At 37.1% G+C, this 23178-nt stretch overlaps 1 protein-coding gene across 1 annotated transcript in view; it reads right to left on the bottom strand.

Annotated features, from left to right (window-relative positions):
- LOC145994234 (uncharacterized) overlaps positions 1-22267 on the bottom strand; it is a 35395-nt gene extending 13128 nt beyond the window's left edge. Inside the window, exon 1 of the mRNA XM_083130332.1 lies at positions 22197-22267. The gene's annotated coding sequence lies outside the window, so the exon portion shown is untranslated. The remainder of the gene's footprint in view (positions 1-22196) is intronic.
- Positions 22268-23178: the final 911 nt, after the last annotated feature.

Below are 23178 nucleotides of genomic sequence, written 5' to 3'. Positions count from 1 at the left end.
ACGTTATTAGCCTTAGATTGTAGAGCATCTTTGGAAGTGTCTGTTACTATAATATTTGTATCATCAGCATATAATATTGCATTTGCCTCAGGTATAACATTTGGTAAATCATTTATGTACATAAGAAACAAAAGAGGGCCAAGAATACTTCCCTGAGGCACCCCACATGTTACACTTTTCATGGTGGAGTGTTGATGTGTTACGTATCCTTTTGCTGTGGTGTGAGCGATTTCTACAATTTGCTTTCTATTGGTAAGATAAGATTGAAACCACTTTTGTGGTAGTCCACGAATACCAAGTTTTTGAAGTTTCCACAGCAATATCTCGTGATTTACAGAATCGAAAGCTTTCGATAGGTCACAAAAGACTCCTACCGTGTGATTACAATTATTCAGAGATTGTGTGACACATTCTACTAAGTCTGCTAACGCTATTTTCGTGCTTCGTTCGGACCTAAAACCATGCTGCGACAAGCTTAAGATTGAGTGTTTACTACAGAAATTTTCTACTCTCATCATTATTGCATGTTCAATAATTTTTGAGAAGACTGAGAGTTGCGAAATGGGCCTGTAATTTGATAAATCCTTTGGGTCATTTTTCTTCAGTAATGGTTTAACAACAGCTATCTTTAGCCTGTCTGGGAAAATACCTTGTTCAATGGAATTGTTTATTATATGTAGTAATGGTTGACATAGGGAACTATAACATTTCTTAATTAGGAAGTCTGGTATTTCATCAATGCCGGAAGATTGTTTGTTTTTTATACGCCTGAAGATTATCTTTAATTCCTGTTCAGTAATGGGGGAAATGAACAAGGATTTGTCATTCACTGTTATGTGTGTAGAACATTCTTCTCGAGCAGCCATAAACCCATTCCTTCTATTTGGAACTGCATTTACAAAATACTCATTGAAAGCATTCGCAATATTAGGGGGATGTTGGACTTCTTTTCCATTAATGCATATCACCATATTATTACCTAAAGATTGGTGTTTTGTTGATGCATTTCTTATAATTTCCCACATTGTTTTACATTTATTGTTTGAATTATTGATTTTACGGTCATTATGATTAATTTTTGATTGGTGGAGTACATTTTTATATATTTGCTTATACCTCTTGTAATATTTCAGAAAAGATGGATTGGGATTCACCTTACTTTCAGAATGGAGCATTTTTAGTTTTCTACTTGAGATTCTGATTCCGTTTGTGACCCATGGTTTACACTCGGTGGATATGTTTACTTGTTTAGGTGGAAAACATTCATTGTGTAACAAGATAATTTTGTTCAGAAAGAGATTAAATTTTTCGTTTGTGGAAGGTAAGCTATAAATATCTTCCCAATTTTCGCTGTTTAGTTTTCCAATAAACATGAGTATAGAACCTTCATCATATTTACGTTTCTGCATTTTTAGTGGCTTTCTATGATATTCAGTAGCTTCTCTTTTACATGAGAGACATAAAAATTGTGCTTCATGGTCGGAGAAGTGGACTGATATGTTTTCACATTGAAACTCTTTTGAGTGTACACTTATTAACATGTGGTCTATGAGGGAGAGTGTCTCTTTCGTTATGCGCGTGGGTGTAGTTACAATTTGCTTTAGGCCAAAAGTGTTTATTGTGGCTTCAAAGTGCAGTTTCCGTCCTGTATTTTTTAGAAAATCAATGTTTAGGTCCCCGCATACCAAAATTTCACATGTATAACTTTTTAATTCATCTAACAATACTGACAGATTTTTTATGAATATTGTATAGTCTGCATCAGGCGTTCTGTAGCAACATACTATTATTAAATTATATTGTGCAAGACGTACAACACTAACTTCAAAATGTTTTTCTATAGGTCTCACAGTTTTGGGGACAATTTGTTTGGCAATTATATCATTTTTTGTAAATATGCCTGTTCCCCCTCGTTTTATTAGAGACCTTGATGAGAAACTAGCTAGGTGGAAATTTGGAATTTGAAGGTAAGTAATTTCATCTTTGGACAGCCAGTGCTCAGTAACACACAGTACATGTGCATCTAAACATTCATCAGTTAGGAGCATTTCTAAATCTAACACTTTGCCTGTAATACCTTGAATGTTTAGATGCACAATATTGCATTGTATAACTCTCTTTTTCATTTGAGAGAAACTAATGGGTGTAAGACCTTGTTCCTTAGGTTTAACATTTACAATATTTGTTGCATTTTTATATTTTACAATAAAAAATCATCTTTAAATTTGCCCGGAACACTCCTTATTCTATCGGATGTTCGTGCAGATGGTTCATTTTGTTTTACATTAACTCTTTTATCATTTTCCACTTCCTTGTCTTTTTCACCTTTTCTCACTTCACTGTAATCTTCATTTTCTTCACTACCATTTTTATCACTTACCATTTGACTGCATTTTTCACCATTCATCACAAGACAGACTTTTCCGCTATTTACCACATCACTATATTTCTTTCCATTTACCACTTCACTTCCCTGATTATTTATGGGGTGCCATTTCAGTTCAATAGGATTGCACTTTCTTCTTTGGTTTATAATGTATTCAGTTATCACCGTACCTATTGTTTTTGACACCTTTTCTTTTCCAGATCGGTTCAGATGCATGCCGTGATTTGTGAAATTGTTTCTCTCTAGCCTGCTTACATCAACAATATCGACATTACTAAAGTTTTTGCACAGGTGTCTGATATTCTTGTTTGTCTCTTTTATGGCCACATTAACACAAGATTCCGGTATGAGATCGTATCTCGTTGGTATATTAACTATGATCACTTTAGAGTTTCTTATTTCAGGTAGTTTCTTTTCCAATGTATATATCACATTGTGACCCTCATTGCATGCTACATTGTTTGAACCTGCCATTAGCACTACACAGCTGCTGATTTCTTTGTTTTGAGGTTTTAGGCTACTTACAATCTGCCCAATTTTTGCACCTGGCTTGACAAAACCTAACACTGAAACATCGCCTAGCTGACTCTTCACTTTTTCTGCCATTCCTCTGCCATGACTATCAGCATAGATGATCACTTCTGGTCGACTAACACTCGATTTTTTAATTTTCGAGATGTTTGTGGTTGTGTTTTTTGACTTCAGATTTCTTCTGTACGTTCTTGAATTAGTTTCTGGGTGTATTTCTTCAGTCTAGAAATCTTCTAGTGTAGAAAATCTGTTTTTACTCTCGAAATTTATGCTATCGATGTGATGTTTTTTCTTTGTTGATTTCCTAACCACTTGAGTCCATGAGGATGTAGAATTTGTTATTTCCTTTGCCTTTTCAATAGTTTCTAGTCTGTTTTTCAGGGCTTCATTTTCATTTTTTAACTCCTTTATATCACTTTGCAGTAGATTCACTACCTGTAAAAGATTCGCGAGTTCCTCATTTTCAACACTTTTTTCTCCGTTTTCACATTGCGGACAGAACCATTCACTGTTTTGGTCGATTTCTTCATCGGCATTCAAGTTGCCGCACTTAAAGTGTAACCATTCGTCACACATGTCGCAAATAATTCCATTTTTTACAGATCTTTTACACTTTGCACATTTATCATCATATTTTGTCTTCAATTTGAGAGGAGCTGATAAAAGTACGTCTTCACTCGTTGGCGCCATCTTAAATTCGGAATCGCATACACCCTAATAAATCACAAAATCAATAAGTGTCTTTGTAATGTTGCTAGAGTAACACATGATATGATTGTAAAGATTAGTGAAAATTCCAGGTAGGAATGTGTTCTGTATTTTTCACGGGGGGGGGGGGGGCAGAGCAGGCTCTCAGGGGGGCAGTTGCCCCCCTCTAGCTATGGGCCTGAGTTTACTTTGAATACCAGTGAGTATGAAGCCTGACTAGTTTTTCTCTCAGACCTATGACTGATTGATTTTGCATGGATGTCGGATATTATCATTCCATACATTTAAATGTTTTTTTTTTTTTGCTTCTTGGATGGTCCACTATGTAGGACTCCCGTGTATACAAATTTAGCCTGATTAACTTTACCACACAATACTACTTCTGAACGATATTCTGACCTAAAAATATCACCAAACAGTTTGTCTCGTCTATACCTTTCATTTGATATATTACATGAACATATTTGGATGAGTTTGAAATTTGACCTTTTATGGTCAGAATATGACCTTAAAACGACCTATAAGGTTGAAATTTTTGGTGGCATCCACCCTAGTTTTTCTGTCAGACCCATGACTGATTGATTTAGCATGGATGCCTATTTGCGATTAAAATTACCACCTGAGCGCTAGTGTCACTTCCAATATGGCCGCTCTAAGTAGGATAAATCTTTGTTTACATTAGCAGTAGTACAAAATAGCAGCGTGTTGTCATGACTGATATGCTAGAAAACGTTTAAATTACGCATTATTTTCAAATATTGCGAATGCGATGTGAATTCCCGGTACTCTAACAAACGTGAAGCTGTACTGAGAATGAAGCCTTTAATTATGATAGGCAAAAATAACACGGAAAATGCAGACGAAACTATGTATACGCACTGGTTGTCCAAAGCAGTGCTGTATCACCTGTACTTGAAAAGCTGGGACAGGAGAAAATTGCGAACATATCATTGCAGTTCTTTCTCAAAAGAGAAAGGCTGGTTTAATAATAATATTCACCTGAATGAAACAGTAACATTAGCATGTCCACTTTTTTTTCTGGTTACATTTGACATTAATTCATTCTCAAACTATTTTCATCTTCTCTCTTAATCGACTTGCACCTGTTCCATATTTCACACATACGTAATACCATAGAATAGTTAGGGTAATACCAGTAATACATGGATGCATTGGGCCCGACCCTGTGGCCACGTGGTTAGCACATCGCGCTGTGACGCCAAGGGTCCCGGGTTCGAATCCCGGTCGGGCTTGGTTGTTTGTGAATGTCCATTCATCAATTTCATCATTTCATCACTCATCGCCATCTTCGCAAATTAGTCAAGAGGCACAAAACGCGAAGTAAAATAAACTAAATCAAATCAAATCAAAATCAAATGTACGCATTGGGTAAGACGCTTCATGATTTTTCGAAAAAAAACAACTTTATTCATAAAGTACAATTTAAAACTTTACTTTCATGGTAATATATATTTATCTCTCGAAAAATAAAGTAAGCAGACTCGTGCATTCTTTGTAATTTCCTTGCCGAATTAAAGTGTTATATCCCCCATACCAATCTTCTGGCAATTACGTTTTCCCTGATTTATTAACAAATTTCATTTTGTTGATTCCACGGGGTGGAAACACATGAAAACTTTTAATCTGTTCTGACCCATAAAACGATTTTAAAAAAACCTGAACAGTAGACCTTACTCTCTCGCATATCCCCATGCTTTAAACAACTTCAACACAACGTATCCTACTTAGAGTACTTCCTGAAAATCCCACCAGATGGCATATCGGTTAATTTTAATCGCGAATTATTAACATTCCATGCAGGTAAAAGTTTTTTTTAAGCTTTTTTGCTTCTTGGCTGGTCTACTATAATAATTCAAATAAAAATATAGTAGGAAATGAATTTCCATTTCATAATGTATTCCTGTTATTTTACCTCCAACTTCTGCTCCTTGGGACAATGAGGATGAATAACAGGCGCGGAGCGTCCATGTAAGCCGTGTAAGCCGGGCTTACACTTTATTAGTTCTAGTAAAATGTATGTAATTATATGGCAAAATTCGTAAAAACTTCAAAGTTCATCTCGGCCCGATACCAGTCTTCGAGATCCTGTTTGTTAGATTGCAACACTTCAGCACCAGATGGCACATGAGAACTCCCGCCTTTTGCTTTGGGAAAGTTGTAAGCCGTCTGAATGTTGCCTTACAAATTTCTGACCGCGAAGGAGCAGTGCCTACCGTCACCCACCGTATCTGGAAGGAGAACAGCGAGGAATATAGAGAGAAGAGCGCGTCTAAACCCTAGGTGTGTAAACCTACGGGCAGAGGCTTACAGCAGCGTTGCAAACCTCATGTTTAGAAAAAGTGTTGTTCATGGACGTCCGCAGTATTTCTTTCCACCAGGGAGGATTAAGCAAAGTATTTCTTTTTCAGGGATTGGGGTAAACTAGGTATATTTCCCTTCTCAAAATATACTAATTCAATTTGAAGTTAACATTTTTTTGCAACGCCCTTACAATAATTAACAATTTGATATGACTGAAATGAAATTGTATGTGTGAAAATGGTTGACATTCTTATTTTAGGAAGTGTCTTCTTGCCTTGCCCCTTCTGGACATCCATGGTGTCGTTTAAACTCCGAAATTATACTACATACTACTAAATTGTTCTGGGATTTTCATATTATAAATATTAATTTATAACAAAAACAAATATAAATTCGAATGGTTCAACCAACGGCATGGGTTCTACGTTATGTGAAAAGTTTGAGAAAATTCAACCAGAACGAAAAGTGGCCCTGTTGTTTTATTTATATCTCCAACTTACAAACGACTTTTTAAACTTGTGCGAGATTTAGCACCATTATGCTTGGGTTGGCTTCACTGAATACACGCCAGCGAGAGACAGGTCGTGCAAGAGGAGGGGCTCCAGCGCTGTCGGGTATGAATGGTTGACTGCAAAGGAAATTTGAGCCGGTGGTGCTTCAAGGAGGTTTTTTTTTTCCAGGAACAGGGAATTCTGAAGCAAAAAACTAACATGAAGGGAGGAAAGGAGAGACCTAGAAATGAGTGGGATACGGGAAAATTAGATACACATTGATGTGCTAAATTCTTGTTGTTTCTGTTTTTCGCTTGTAGGAGAGCATAAACATTAGACATATTAAGATCTCTGTTTTCCGTTTATGTATGAACTCAGCTGGTAATAATTGAGCTAAAAAGTGAAATAAATAAGTAAATAAATAAATAAATGTTAATGAAAACTGAAGATTGAAGCAATTTTACAAATGTCATGTCAAATGTGAACCAAATATTATTAATTACATAGACCGTGACTCAAACACTCTTCGAACAACGTACGAAAAGCCTGTTTATGATATTTTAGGTGCTAGATTTGCTTTTACAGTATCCTAAGAAAGCACTTACATGTCCTTTGATAGAAATTTCTGGATATATCCCTACAATTTGTGAGCATTTCTTTTATATTTTATATTGTATTTTTTTTACTAAATATAGGGGATTTTAAGGCAAGAGAGGGAATTTATTTATATCCGAAAGGGATATTCCCTTCACAGTCCGAAAGATCACTGCTTTGAGCAGTGACCGATTTTGGATCTGGTTTCTTTTTTTTTCCCCTTCTTGCTGTGTGTTTGTTAAAGTCTCGAGGTATTGCTTTTGCGAATTCCATCTATTGAAAAGCGGAATGTCGTCCCTGTGCTGTGGTGTGATACAGTATTGAAGTGCATTATGGAATAAAATGAGTGTGATTGTGCGGTGGGGTGGAGAACTTGTTGAAGACGCCGTTGTCCAGCAAGGATTTTGCTGCCAAGAAGAAACTTGTGGACATAGGTAGGCCCACCCCTTCCTTCTCTAGCAGACATAGTAACAGAAACGAAAAATAAAGTGCGCCGATTTTGCGAATCATGATACGGAGCTGATACTTGGTTATGCGGTTGTAAAAAGTATTCAGCACTTCTCTGTTTCCTTCTGTTTTCGTTTGTTTATTATTATTATTATTATTCATTTTATCTAACTTTGCATATTTTTTATCGATACGTTACTCATTGTGATAGGAATAACACTAACTTAATTATCAGATATCCAGAATTTTTGATTTGGTGAAAAATTCCAGGGAAGTGTTCTGAAAAAATTGGGGGGGGGGGTCGATGTGTGTGGATAAATCACTAACCATGTCAGCCCAAAAATAAGCACAAAGGGAAATAACCTTCATCATGCTAGGCTTACACTGTTGGAAAGGTCACGCTCCGCCACTGATGAATAATGATTTCATAAAATGGATGATTGGAACAAAGATAATGATGATATAAATACATACATGAAACCAGGATTCGAACCTGGAGGAACCTCACTCCATATAGTGTTGCAATTAATCATCACTTTACTATGAAAATATTTAACAATTATTTTGCAAAATTTCTGTTTTAGGCTCATCATATTTAACATTCATTATCAAGTTAGATCACTGAAGTAAGCTCATATCGTGAACCAAACAGCCCTTTAATCACAGGATGATACTCTTAAGCATTACAGTGCCGATTAGATCCATTATTTTCAAATCCATTTACAGAACATCTGTACGTTCCATTATTAACTCAACTTGTCTAAGGTTGTAACAATGTAATATCAATAATTTTTAAACATGTTTTGTAAGTTTATAGTCTCATATACGATGTTAACACTATCTTTATTTGTTCCTTTTGCAGATGAGCATTTGAGAATCTAATCGAAGTGTCTTCTACCAATAGTAAAGAGCACTCTTGAAATTTGTAAAAAAGGACAATAGGTTTGACCGACTATGGCAGTTGCATACCATGGCAGTTGATGTATAAGCTTCTATGGAATATAAATCAACAAAGTGGACTGTTTGAACTTTACATGGCAGAGTACATACATTTTTCTTGCTAGCGTAGACACTTGATAGAATGGTGATGATTTACTAGAAATCAAGACTCCAAAATATGCTCAAGAAATTGTTTCAAGCCTTAATAATATCTGATAGCAAGTGGTCATCAATTGTAAATTGTATATTAGGGGAAACAGGAGAAAAAAAAACAGTGCGAGGGGTGTGACTTACTTGTCTTGTCTGTCAAGCATTGGCATGCATTCATTGATATTCTTGCAAGTTGAAATTTTGAGAGGTATTTTAAAAAATCCTAAGAAAATAAATTTCTTCCTGAATGTGATGATTTGCATAAAAACATATCTCTCAGACAGTGGCGGTAATTAGGGGGAGGGGCAGATGGCCCCCACTTTTACCCCAATACTATACAAAATCTTATCTTCCAAGGGAAATTAAAGTGTCCTTGCCCTCTCCCAGTTTTGGAACCCAATCGCCAACACTGCTCCCAGAGAATGCAATAATGTTTTGCAGGGTACGATAAAGAAAAATAATAAATATGCATTGAAACAACAACGTAAATAAGATTTTATATATCCTAGAAATCTAGTTTTAGTAGTCCCTGTAAACAATTATTTATAAGCTATTGGACTTTTATTCTAATGGTATTTATTACGGTATTGTATCTTCCCTCGAAATAAGGTTTTTAAGTCACTTTATACACAGAAAGGCTAATTGGGACTGGACCTACAGTTTAAAGTGGGATCCAAACCACTATATACAGTCACCGGCAATAAAAATGGGACACCTATATTCTGAAATACCGGCATCCCTACAAAACATAGTCATTGGTGCAAACTTCAATGCTGAAATGTTAGTTTGCAAGGCGTGAATGCCACAAAGCACCAATGTGAAGCGAAAGTGAGTAAGACCACACAGATCAGACCACTTTGATTTTGTACAGGTAACAGTGGCACCAGATATTTTGCATTGGTTAGAGCTTTGAAAAATCATCATCCACTTGGAGGAAAATAAATCGACAGAGAGGTTGTTTCAAACACGTTCATCATTGAATTTTTTCATGACCAAACAAAGCAAATGCCTGTGTGTGACATAAATATCCTGTAAAACCTTTCAAAAAAACATAAAAAAGGCTTAATTTAGGTGCATAAACCTAAAATAGGTTCTACAAGCAAAATAGTTTTTTTAGGCAGTATAAAACTTATTTATTTATTTATTTATTTCGTCTTTTTTTACATGGCGAAGTTAAGGCTGTGGAGCCTTTTCTTCCACTTGACCATGTTTACAAAAAAAATTGAAAATGAAATAATTAAAATATTGAAAAAAAAGGAAGAAAAAAATATATAAAAATTACAGAGAAATAAAAAATATAAAGAAAAATTACATATAAGAAAGGTAATCTAACCTATAGATATGGGCACACACACTCACACTCACACATACACATACATATTTTTGCCCTTACACACGTACAAGCAAATACATAGCACTACACTTACTTAAGCACAGTCCAATATTACACATACTTAAAACACAGTCCAAAATGGTATACTTTGACGATAATTCATCTTAACTATTACGCTAAATCATTTTTGTGCCTTACGTCCTTCTATCATTCTCTGCACCCGTATATTAGCAACATCGTGCCATAAAAGCACATTCAGCGAATATGGGGGTAGGGCCCGATATATTCTTGATCTCTGGCATTTTGGAGGTAATGTGATCACAACCAAACTCCACCTGCCTTTACCCCCCCCCCCCCCGACCCCATTGATTTGAGGCTGGGTAAGTTCCAGAGCTGATTTATGCAGGGACAAGACCAGAAAAATTCTGACCTTAGATCACCCACCCCAAGATTCGAATCCGGGTCTTCTGCATGAGCAGTCACACAGCCTGTCTACTTCTTTTTACATTTGTAATAAAAGTAATACCCCTAAGCAGTACTATCCTTCATTTTCTCTCTATTTTCTAAAATTTCACACACATCAATTTTCTCCATATTTTCATTGGGACAAACAAATATCCACGTCCGAACCAGGATTCTAACCAGGGACCCCTGGCTTTGCAGTGTGCTGTGCTAACCACTCTGCCACAGAGGCTTACTGAACCACCACAGCTATCGAGTATTAATATATTATTGCATTGCGCAACCCTGGGAACTGATCAGATTTATTAACTGTTACTAGGGTTACCAGACGTCCGGTTTTTCCCGGACATGTCCTACATTTAAGCCTTATGTCTAGCATCCGGGAGGAATTTGTAAAATATCATAAATGTCCTACATTTTGAGCGTCACATAATATTAATTAGGAAAATACGTAACAGAAAAAAATAATGCAAGTTACAAGTCTATGGACTGCTTCCAAACTCAATAGTGACATTTATTTTGATTCAGTCATTGCCCCAAAAAAAAAATTGTCCTGCTATTAAACAAACGGGAAAACGGAAGCAATTAATGAACAAAGTTTTGGGATCACTTTCTGATAACGTCACTGTTCAATGCCTGAGCAGAATATCTTGCATTAGGGTTTATACTGATGAAACAAGGTGTTGCCCATTCTTATTCAATATAATTTGATTATAAAGCAGGGGTATAGAGAACAAAGTTATTCAGGGTGTCTGCCAGTCAAGAAAGTCATGGAAGTCAAGAAAAAGTAAAGAAATCAACAAGTAGGTCAAGAAAGTCAATAAAAAGGCAACAAATTATTATTGTGGTCAAGAATTCTTGCTATCATAATGACTGATTGGTTGATTTAGTTTATTTTACTTCACTTTTTCTGTCCCTTTGGCTAATCGTGAAGATGAGGATGAATGGTTTTACGATAAGATGGATGAAGGGATAATCACAAACACATAGGCACAACCGACACAAGCCCCACATAAGATTATACTGGCTATGAGTCCAGATGCCAAAGCCTCGCTTGTCTTCCAAACACAGTTCAGGATGCATTAATACGTGAAAGCAGATCTAATTCTCTTCTTAAATTCAGCTTCAGATTTTATCTTAACTGGCCCTTTGGTAGCGGTTTTCATCAAATAAATATTTATTTTCTTAATTACTAATTCCCAACTTTACCTAAGTAGAGGTCAAATAAATAAAAGTTAAGAAAAACGGAAAAAAAAAGGTCTAGAAAAGTCAAGAATTCTGGATGTGTTATTTTGGTAGACACCCTGTTATTGAACTAAAAACTACCCAAGATGAAACTTCTGGAACCATTTAAAATTACGGTAATTGCTGATTATTTATTTGCCATTACAGGTCATAATTCGAATATTGAGAGTTTCTTTCAATACAATCAACACAAGACTCACGAGAGAATTTTTTTCATAAAGTCTGTAAAATGTTTGGTACTGGTCCCTATAATTTCAGAGTCTGACTGTCCAATCTAAAATAAATATAGTTTGACTAAACCTGAAATTTTGATAAAAAATGTATTCTCTGAGAAGTACCACTTAAATCATGTAGTAAGAGGTGCATTGATTAGTATGATTGCAAGTTTTGAAATTTTGCATTTAAACATTCATTAAGAATTCATTTTTTTTAAACTGAAAAGTGTCAGTTTACAACTACTTTCTAACATGTTCTATAGAAATATGTATTATTTATTGATTGATTTGGTGTTTTAAGTCCACTTTATGCACAGTAAGGCTAATCGGGACTGGGCCTACAGTTTAAAGTGGGATCCGAACCACTCAGTGCCTCCACAGGGTATTGAACCTGGGACCCCTTGATTACAAGGCGACGACGCTACCACTGTGCCATCAGGGAGGCCCGTATTATTTATTGAGAATGTTTTGTGTCCTACATTTTGGGACAGCATGTCCTACATTTCCCTTACAGCGATCTGGTAACCCTAACTGTTACGCCATTCAGGAAGAGTAGAATCAAACTGTTGGCCAAATTTTTCAGAACATAGAATTGTAGATAATTTAATAATTTGTCCCTCACCGTGACTATGCGGTCATGCTCTGGCTCCGGCTATGGGATGGGTGCAGGTTTGAGTCTCCTTGGGGAAATGTACCAGCTTTTCTCCTGAGATTCCGGCCTGTGTATGAGACTGGTGAGCACTCATCATCACGATTAATTTGGGGAGCTACGAATGAGTAGCATAACCCGGTCATGAAGACCTACAACGATGACTGGTGGTTTGTCGTGCTGACCACATGTCACCCCGTAACTGGTTGCATAATCTTCCACCTCAGAGTAGGATCAGGTGGGAGTGCAGCCGGCTGTCAGTAGGTAGGCCTGGGGCCTCAATGGCCTGTTGCAGGATGGGTTTTATATGTTTTGAGTTTAATCATTTCAAGGTGTGAGACCTTGACTGTCAATTCTTAACTACGAGGGTCACTATTTATATTTTGAGCCTAACAATGAAAAAACAGGAATTTGGTATTGAAAACTGCTTTATTGTTTTTCGAAGTATTCTCCTTTATGGTCAATACACTATTGCATTCGTTCGAACCATTTGTCAAAGCAGTTTTTCCAATCTTCTTGAGACACCTCCATAATATGGTTTTTGAACGCATCAACGGCGTCTTTCGCCGACGAAAATCGTTGTCCACGCAATTTATTCTTGACATTCGGGAACAAGAAGAAGTCATTGGGTGCCAAATCAGGACTGTACGGCGGATGACCCATCAATTCGATTTTCTGACTGTTCATAAAGTCGGTTGTTAGACGAGATGTGTGACAGCTGGCATTGTCTTGATGAAGAATGATCCGACGGCGTTTGTTTGTTTTCCGTATTTGACCGAAGACCTCTGGCAAACACATTGTTGTGTACCATTCAGAGTTGACCGTTCTACGTTCCTCTAAAGGCACAGTTGCCACATGACCAGTTTTCCCGAAAAAACAGGCGACCATTTGTTTTGATGTGCTTCGAGCGCGAACAACTTTTGTTGGATTGTGTTCATCTTGAAACACCCATACAGTCGACTGCTGTTTACGTTCTGGCTCATATGCATATATCCATGATTCGTCACCTGTTACAATCTTATATACGTCTTTTGAAGCACCACGATTGTATTTATTGAGCATTTGTTTGCACCAATTGACGCGAGCGTCTTTTTGAGTTTTTGTCAAATTGTGTGGGATCCAACGAGAACATACCTTTCTCACAGCTAAATGATCATGTAATATTTGATATATGCTGGTGGAACTAATGCCTATGGTTGCCTCAATCTCACAGTATGTCACATGACGATCTTGCAGTATTAGGTTTTGCACAGCATCAATGTTTTCTTGAACAACACCTGATTTTGGACGTCCTTCGCGAATCTCGTCGGTGAGCAAATGGCGGCCACGATTAAATTCGTTATACCAGCGTTTCACAGTGGCAAAGGATGGGCCTTCATCGCCAAATGTGGAAGGAAGTTGATCGATGCACTCTTACCTTGATAATCCACGTCGAAAATCGTAAAAAATTATCGCACGAAAATGTTTACGAGTTAATTCCATTTTATTGTTGTCGCACAATCTCCAAGGCAACATAAACAACACAAATGAAGCTATTGACAAAACATTTGAAGTACGTTATGGTCAATAATGCTAGACGATTCCGTGCAAACGTCAAATCGCACCTAACTTCAATCAGTGTTGCCAAGGCTCAAAATATAAATAGTGACCCTCGTATGGTAACAGAAAATATTAAATAGTTTTTAATTCATTGAACTAAAACAATACAAATTGAATGTTTCAATATATTACTATGAGAGAAAAATGTATTTCATTTTTAAGAAATATATATTTATAAACATAACCTGAAAAAAACCAATAAAGTCCAGTTTTGCCCGGGTTTTATCTGAAAAAAAAAACAACCAGAAAACCTACCCGGGTTGGGTTTTTCCGTAAAAATCCGGGCAAAATGCCAACCCTGGTTACCATAGACTAAGGTGTTTTTGAAATAAAAAAATGAAACATATACCTTAATGATGGCATTTAACCATACAGTACAGCATGTTATCATATTTTATATTCTTGTTGATATTGATTTACTGAATTATAGGTATACTGTTAATAACTTTAATATTACTGTTAATTACACTAAAAATGAAAATAACTGCACAAAGAACCTAAGAAATCTAGCAAAAATTAACTGTACATATTTCTGTAAAATTATTATACTAGTCAAATGGAGGTGATAAAATGTTGATATGCACGTGTATCCATACCATATCTCCTTCTCAATATCATGTTCCCGATCATGTGAAACCTGAAGTATTTGATCATAATAAGCTCACTGGAAAAATGGCCAAATTACATAAATAAATATAAACAAAACGAAAGTAGAATATACAGGGTGGGAAATAACCTTTTGCTAGGGGTCTGCAGGAAAAAGTAACAACAATTAAGAAATTATGGTAATACCAAATGTTTACTACGACAATTGTGGTCACAAAAACAAAATTAAAAGTTGGTTCACGACAAAGCACCTTGCTTCAAGGTAAATGCTAAAACCAAGACCTTCTTCGGCGAAGTGGCATTGACTTCTTCGGCAGTTCTGAATGGCCGGGTGCATCACCGGACCGGAATGCAGCGGAGCACTTTGGGGCTATTCTGAAGGGCGCAGTTGAGTCCTTGATGATAGTGGAACACGGACTGGACCGCTATTCCCGGCCAACACTCCTTGCACATCTGGAACAAGTCCTCCGTGACATGGAATGGAATACGGACTGTTTGCGAATCTTCTGCTGTGAAAGAAGCAAACGGCAGACATACTAACTTCTAATTTTGTTTTTGTAACCACAACTGTCGTAGTAAACACTTGGTATTACCATAATTTCTTAATTGTCGTTACTTTTTACTGTGGACCCCTAGCAAAGGTTATTTCCCACCCTGTATAGTCACTAGCAGAAGGTGTATATACGTATTAACTAGTAAGGTTATAACCTGACAAGTTAAGTCCCAATATGCGCAGATTGCTGTGGAGCACTTCCTATTATGTCATCCTCCCCACCACTCTTCTACGTACTGGTCTGGCCTTGAGAGTACCAGTGGTGCCAACTCAGCAAAATTAAGCTAAAACAAATATGATAAACTATTTTTACTGTGTACATTGACGGTGCCGCCTCATACGTATTACATCAGTTTATCAGTGGTTCATTTGATTTAATCTGGTCTTTGAAAATGTGAGCGGTGTGTGGATCGCAAACTGTAGTATTACGCACGTGCATTAAAGTTTATAACGGCGAGAAACTACAGGGCGAATGACTTCATTTTCTGAGTGCAACATCGAGCAGTGGCCTGTTTTTTTAAAAAAAAAGTCAAGTGGGTTGGGGGTTATTTTGTTTATCGTACAACAATCACTACGAGAAGGCAATCTGACAACATGCTTACCTGTGTTATTTTTTAAAGCATTGAAATGTTCTTGCTCTTTACTCTTGGCTGCATATTTTTGAAATGCAAAAATGAAATCATGCCGGGTCCAACGAAATCCACAATCTGCTCTGGAAAGCCCCTTAGAGGACAGGCCAGAGAAATTGTTTACAATGTTACAACATATTTGCGAAATCAGGAGGAGTTACTTAAACTTAAGTATAATGTTGTCGAGTCCACAATTGTCACCACGGGAGTACCTAAATGGATGGTTTCTAAGTTTTAAAAGAATTGGATTGGATTGATTTGTTGTTAAGTCCACTTTATGCACAGTTAGGCTAATCGGGACTGGACCTACAGTTTAAAGTGGGATCCGGACCACTATGTACCTCCACCGGGAATCAAACCTGGGAACCCCTTGCTTACAAGGCGATGACGCTACCACTGTGCCATCGGGAGGCCAAGTTTTGAAAGAACGAAAAGAGTCGTTGGCAAAAGGTGAGCTGAATTTCTGTACTCCGACAGGTAGAAAACAGCCCAGGAAAAAGCTAATACAAATTTTCTTGAAAATCCTCAGACCATTCCGCTCCCTCCAGGTTGCAACACTGCGAACCAACGTCACTGCAAAGAATGGAGTGGGGAAATGTGGTGTGAGCTGCGCAACAGCTATTTTCAGCATCTTGTTTTTAAACTTGTCAAGTTATAACTAGATGGTATACAGTGTATACTGCCACATACCTTCGACTACAGCCCTGAATTTAAGTTAGTTTTAAACTATTTACACAACTTTTCACATATGACCGGCTTGGTAGTAAAACTTGATAACTCCATTCAAAGTTGAGAAAACATTAGGTGGAGTTGCTGCAGTCTCTCCTGTTGCTCTTACAATAGTGAACAAAGTCTGTTCAGTCGCTGTAATTGACAAAAACACACAGGAACATTTGAGTAATACATAAGCCACAATGCAATGTATGAAGTTTCACTTGCATATTTCTCGGTTACATACTTTTGTGGGTTATCAAGTTTTACTCCCGAACTGCTCATATAGAATATCTGAACTGTACAGGAAGTTCATATGCATGAAATGTGTCAGGTACAATTGGATGTGAAATAATCTACAGCATCACAAAAAAATCAAAGAAGCTGAGCAGATGAAAACACCTGTCAAATTCTACATCAAATTAATTATGTCAAACAATTGTGAAATTAAATTATTTCACTTAATTACTACATTTCATATTTAACACATCACCATCCATATCATAATAATAATGATAATAACCCATGGTATAACAGACTGCCTACCTACCGACTGCTGGCCTCTCTTCCACCAGAGATGAGAGATCATCCAACCGGTTACAGGGCAATGTGTGTGGTCAGCACAATGAACCCCCAGTCGTTGTCGTATGTTTTCTATGACTGGATTAAACAACTCATTTATAGCTCTCCAATTTCCTCACAATGGTGGGTGGCCACCAGTCCAATACAGAGAATGAAATCTCAGGAAAAGTGGTTACGATACCCCCAGGAGACTTGAACCTGCGCATTTTCCGTAGCTGGAGCCCAAGAGCCTTAAGAGGTGTTGGGTATCACAATATCATACTTCACACACACACACACAAAAAGTACACCATTGAATTTGTGCACGATCCTTCCTGGGTGAGAAAAACAACTGCTCTATAGCATCACTGGAAGCAGGTGTCTTTAAACTGCAAACAACCACTTTCCCCATGTTGCAATCCAATTTCTTCTGCAGATTGTGAGATATATTAATTTTTGTGACATGCACAGTGCTTTGCAAGGTGTTGTGAAAATGCATCTCTGTGTTCAGAACTGACAGCAATTTCCTCCAGGTGGTGCTTCCAATTCTTACATGCAGAACTGCAAATATTCTCCAATATTATTCCTCACACTAAAGTTTACCATATTGTTCTCTATTAATATGGCCAGACCCTGTGACCGAGTGGTTAGCACATCACGCTGCGACGCCAAGGGTCCCGGGTTCGAATCCCGCTCGGGCTTGGTTGTTTGTGAATGTCCATTCATCAATTTCATAATTTCATCACTCATCCCCATCTTCGCAAATTAGCCAAGAGGCACAAAACGTGAAGTAAAATAAAGTAAATTTATCAATCTATTAATATGTTGTAATATGTATAGTTTCTGACTTGACGTTATAAAGATGGAAATCTAATATCTGCTGGTGCACAAGAGCTGTATTGTCACATTAATGACTTCCGTACTTAGAAATGTATTATAGTAGTCAGATAAGTTTTGAAGTGTACATCTTCAAGGTATGCATGTGTGTTTCTTGATGGCGGTTTTCTTTAGACAAGATCGGTTTTATAGGAGTGTTAGTTTTGATGCTGATGGCCTAGTAATTTTTTAATTCTTCTTCATCTGGCAAACAACAGATTTCTTATGCTGGCTACATTTTGGTAGCAAATACATCATATTTCTGCATCTTGAAACTATGTATCCGGTTATGGACTTACATACATACATTACATCTATTTGAATGTCTATCAAATCATAAAAACTTGTTATATATCATAGAGGGTAACAGTAGTATAAGTCGGAGACGGATTTCTTAAAATTTACAGGAGAAAAGACGAGAAAGTACTTACGGAATTGTGTTCTTGAGGGCTTTCTGAAACCGGAGATATATTTTTTTATAATCGTGCTACGTATTTTGCCTGTAAATAAGGTATTTTTCGTCAATCATGCATCTCCGTTGTGCGATAGCTCGTGTCGCCATTACCGTCGACTACGTGAATCAAATGTTCCGTGCGTTTGGTTATGTAACCCCCTCACAGTGTAGCAACCACGCGGAAGTTTGACAAGATGACGTGTGAGCGTTTTTTTTTTTTTTCAATAAAAGGTAATATTCTAGTTTACGTCCTATTCCTAAGGAATACGTGTCATATATTGTTGGAAAGTTTATTTTATAAGGAATTCAACAACGTAAATCCCAAAGCGAGCAAAAATTTCCTGAAGGAGTAAATCGAGAAAAACCGATGTTGTCCGGATATGCGCAATTGAACATACTGAGGTATTTTTTAGATGATGAAGCACATATTTAGGGGTGAAATGAGTGCTAATGGAACCTAACCTAACAGGCCTAACCTAACCTCGTAGGCATACCTCGACCCCGTGAATGGATAGTGGGGCTATCGTGAACAGAAAGTGTAAAAAGAAAAATGTACTTACCCGAAGAGATGACGGCTGCCGCACCACGAACGCAAAGAAGCAATCACCATGCAGATAAGGACGCAAAGTAGAGTCTAGCCTCAATTTTCGCTTAAAAACCTTTTGTGAATAGTTTGTGCGGCATTTATCGGTTCATAAGTTTGGAAACACTGCACATCAGCTGACGATACTGCATATCAGCTGACGATAGACAACGTGAGTCAAGATTTGCCCGCCGAATTAGCAACGACCAATAAATGATTATAATGTTAAAAGTAACGTGTTTTTCATGGAAAAAAGTTATGGCCAGCTTGAAAAATCTTCCGCTATGCATATGAGGTAAGTAGCAATGATTTTTATTTGAAAACAACAGAGTTTTATGTGTCTCCGGCTTATACTACTGTTACCATCATAGAGTGAAGGGAAAATGCTGAACCCATAACATATTGTAATGCTGCAAATCCATAATTATTGTCCATAGCTGTAGCTATAGCATTATCTATGTAAATGTATGAGATTATATAAACCTGTAAGGGATACAGGGTAATACTTTGTAACAAGATGTAATATGACGCTTTCCATGCCCTCTCACAAAGGGTCAACGGAAAAAAGAGAAATAAATAAATATTATGTTAGATGCACATGTAGGAATGTCAACTTCAAAGAATAAAATTCCAGGTGATTTCTCATAGCCTTGAAACCCTTTGGATTAAAATGTTCTGGAAGACTTATGTCCTGAATATTAGCTGTTATCTGTTTGTGGTATTGCTACTGCTACTGTGTATACAAATTTGAATCATTTCAATCAACACAAGATAGCAAACATAATTTTTGTATAAACATAATTTGGTTAAACTACAATAGCGTCCCAACAGATGTCCATATAGGCTAAATTGAACGAAATGAGTGCTAATGGAACCTAACCTAACCTAACCTCGTCCCCGTGATGGTTCATGGGGCTATTGTGAATTTTTGGGGCTAACATCAATGGTTTTTGGGGCTACCTGTGGATAGTTTTTGGGGCTAACGTCAATGGTTTGTGGGGCTACCCGTGGATAGTTTTTGGGACTAACATCAATAGTTTGTGGAGCTACCCGTGGATGGTTTTTGGGGCTAATGTCAATGGTTTGTGGGGCTAACGTCTATGGTTTTTGGGGCTAACATCAATGGTTTTTGGGGCTAATGTCAATGGTTTAATAAATACTCTTTATATCAAAAATTGTTGTGGAAAAAAAAGCAAAATCCCAGAATCCTTAGCAATGCAGAATATGTAAGTACCAATGTGAAAAATAAGAAAATAAAGGAATTTCAGACGTTTGGCGGATACTAAAGTTTTACCTAACGAAGTTTATCCTGGACAGTGAATTTGAGTTCAGGAGAATCCCAGCCATTCCAGGAGAGGGAGGGAGATAGAGAGGGGGGGGGGTGACAAGCCTTGCATATGTTACATAAATAATTATTTCTCCCGATGTAATTGTAATGTTACCATGTTCTATAATTCTTAGTTTAAGCTGTCATCTCGGTACTATTATCGTATGGGTGAAACACCTACGAATCATATATTTCGGACTTCTTTACATTGCTAACGTGTTGCGGAACATTTCTTAAGGCGAAATAATGCATTTCTAACTAAGATAATGTTTATTTTCTCTATTTACGAGTACTTACTGTTACTTGTTGTTTCGAATCTGTAACACATTATGGCCGTGATAGCATACTGGTTTAGGGGGCGTTCTGAGAGTGTTTTGTCGATTTATGCAGTGGTGCAACCTCGTTCACCGGAAAATATCTACTTTCGTGCCCCTATTTGAAATTATGCTAATACGTCGCATTTACGTGTAGAACTTGTAAAATAACCTTACCACGTTCATTGTCCATACACAGCAATTCGGAACCATCTTTCTTTCGCAATTCGGAACCATCTTTCTTTCGCAATTCGTTAATGCTCTTCCTTTACGCACAACACTCTTGCAACCTTGAATATTGACGTCAGACGAGGAATGCCTACGTGGTTAGGTTAGGCCTGTTAGGTTAGGTTCAATTAGCATAAATACAAAGAAAAAATAATATTTTCGCTAAGAGACGCGTTACTTTTGTATTGCCTAACATGAAAAAGGTGTCTCCTGTGACGTCAGAACACAATAAATTATTATATTCGCTAAGAGACGCGTTAGCTTGTATTGCCTAACATGAAAAAGATCTTTCCTGTGACGTCAGAACACAATGTGGCTACAGTGTTGTGCGATAAGTGACACCCATTCGGGTCGGAACCATCTTTCTTTCGTAATTCGTTAATTCTCTTCCTTTACGCACAACAATCTTGCAACCTTGAATATTGACGTCAAACGAGGAATGCCTACGTGGTTAGGTTAGGCCTGTTAGGTTAGGTTCCATTAGCATAAATACAAAGAAAAATTGTAAAAACAGCTCTCTCCTGTGACGTCCGAACACAATGTTGCTACAATGTTGTGCGATAAGTGACACCCATTCGGGAAAAATGGCTTGTTCCGAACTCGACAGGTGGTTCTAGTGAAAACACGGCGAGGCTGAAACACTGGCTACAGGGTTGCATCGTCTTAACACACGGAACATTGCACTCTCATGCAAAAAGCAAATGGCGGGAGCAGAAACAGCGTGTCGGACAGAGATTTTCGCAGAAAACAAAACGCATTTACATTAAAATGGATCAAATCTACATTCAGGAACTTCCAAAACGCTCAAGAAAATGATTTCCGTAAGTACTTTCTCCTGTAAATTTGAAGGAATCTGTTTTACCCATACGATAATGTTACCGTCATCTCCAGCCTTCCAAGGTATATATGAAATTGGCAAATAAATGAAAGACAAAAAGATGTGGTGGGAGGTAATAAAAAAATGAGGGTGAACAAATAGTAACTACGAGTACGAGCCCTTATACTGCTGCACCTGCTGGCAACTGTAACCTCTCGTGTGAAAATGAGACAAGAATAATACGTCATTATACTAACATACATTCCAATGTTAATACGATTCCTTGAAATACATAATCCTAAATGATGTCCATTCAATTTATCAATGGAATAAAACAGTGTTCTCAGTGCTATTAATGCACTACGTATTTTTAATGAAAGAGAGAGATTTCATTTTTCGTTATGATGAAAGGCTAAAGCTTATCCTATATTTTGCACTTCCAAAAATAAGTTAGCGTTTTAGTTACCAAGCAAGCAAGAACTTCTGAACAATTGTATCTGCACGATGCGTAGAATTTCAAGACATCGCGCCATCTTTAAAGGGACATACGAAGCAGAAGAAATAGAAGAATCATTGTTGCCAAGACGAATGAGTAGAAAAAGAGTTAAATCGCTCCTAAAATAGACCTAAAAATGCGTGTGCTACACTACAGAACGAGCAGCGTCAAAAAATCGCATAAGGGGCCCGCACCAGATAAAAAAATATAGTTTGTGCAAGGTTTGTTGCGAGTTTAAAGGACGCTGATTTTTCCAGAATATTCTCATAAACATAAAGTATCCCAAATTACTGGGATCAATTCCAAACAAAATACTACATTAAAAATCGTGTTCATATATTTAAACAGTGATTTACATAAAACAATGTAAGTCCACTACTGCGCCAAAATTCAATGTAAACAAAAGAGAATGGACATTTCCACTCAATTTTTTTACAACAATTTTAAAAACTACACCCTGGAAAAATTACCCCTGCAAGTTCTCGCGTTTCTCTGCGTCCAGTTTAAGGCAAAAACTTCCAAAGTAGCGAGGCTAGCGTTGAGCTGAAAAACACGCCCCGCCATGTACAGATTTAAATAATGGGAGAAGGAGCGATAGTGGAAAGGAAAGCTATGCTTTGTAATGATCATTCTTCCATGAAATATCCCTGCTGCTCACGTGCAATATAAATGAAAGAGTTCTCCTGCGTACGTGTTCTCAGGTCATGCGAAAAATATTGCTTGTAAAATTGGTTGCTGACCAAACTTTCAAAAATATATATATTTTTTAACTTATATTTATCTAAATTTACCGTAACCTATGTAATGCAAAATAAGAATTATCACATTCTTCACTTTATTTATAAAGCCTATTTTACTTTCTTTTCCATAAAGCAATTTCAGTTTGTGTTTCATTTCTGTTGCGCAAGTTATGATCAAATATTTTTGGGCAATTAAGAGAAAATACACTGAG

Source organism: Lepisma saccharinum, chromosome 10 (assembly GCF_977018435.1).
Source record: "Lepisma saccharinum chromosome 10, izLepSacc3.1, whole genome shotgun sequence".
NCBI classification, from domain to species: domain Eukaryota; kingdom Metazoa; phylum Arthropoda; class Insecta; order Zygentoma; family Lepismatidae; genus Lepisma; species Lepisma saccharinum.
This window is presented reverse-complemented; position numbering and strand designations above follow the sequence as displayed.